Here is a 1,053-nt window from a genome sequence, read left to right on the forward strand (position 1 = left end):
CTGCTGAACAATGAACAAACCTGTTTGCACTTATTGTTTCCCTCTGTAGGTGTTACAGTATGTTAATGTATTACAGTGGGGTTTAGTATTAAGAATATGTTTTACTTTAGGTGAAACATTCTACTTTATTTATGTATTTATTTATTTTCAGTGTAATTTCCATTTTACCACACATTTGTCCAACTGTTGAGCTGCCCTTGTAGCTACTTTGCTGTCACGGTTTACTCTTTGTAAAGACTCGTCCAACACACTATGGATGTTGTTAAATAAAAGTAAGACATTTGTAGTAATCAGTGTGGTGTTTTTGTACAAACCTAAATCCTCTTAGTGGTATGAAATATTAACACCATAAAAGCTGAATGAAACAGACTTTCAAGTATTGATGACTAGCACTATAAAAGAGTTATTAAATATAACTCTACTAACATACAGTGAGACGAGTTCATCTACCAGCAAATTATGCACTATAATAAAGCCCATTTCGCTCCCTGCATCTGAAGTAAAAGAGTTTATTCTCACACGTCAGATGCTGCTCCACAGACCAGTTCTTCTGCTGCTCAGGACTGTGTATGTCTTTGCCATGCCCTTGTTTGCACAGTGAAAATGATCTTTCTTTGTCAGGGTGCAGCTGGTTGGGCAACTTCGCTCTGCTTCTGAAGTAAAAGAGTTTATTCTCACACATGGCCACAGCTTCCTACATAGCTGTTCCTAATAAAGTGACCACTGAGTGTCTAATGATACAGCCACTTAGAGAAAATGATTTTCTATGAAGGGATAAAGTTAAAACAGTGTTAAGTTCTGTTTTTTCACACTGTGTTTTAACTGTGGGTGATGATATTCAGAGGTTATCGGACCATGATGGTTTTTGTATTGATCTGCTATTTCTGAGTTCTATTCAGTTCGCTGGTTGAATGTGGCTGCTTCAGAGAAAGGTGACAAGGCACCAGATCAAATCACACTCTCACAGATCTGATGAAGGAATCTTTTTCAAACAGACTTTCTTTTTGGTTTTTATTTTTGTGTTTTGACCCTGAAGCAATTGTCTGATGCAGT

Source organism: Monopterus albus, unplaced genomic scaffold, assembly GCF_001952655.1.
Source record: "Monopterus albus unplaced genomic scaffold, M_albus_1.0 scaffold1503.1, whole genome shotgun sequence".
In the NCBI taxonomy this organism is placed as follows: Eukaryota; Metazoa; Chordata; class Actinopteri; order Synbranchiformes; family Synbranchidae; genus Monopterus; species Monopterus albus.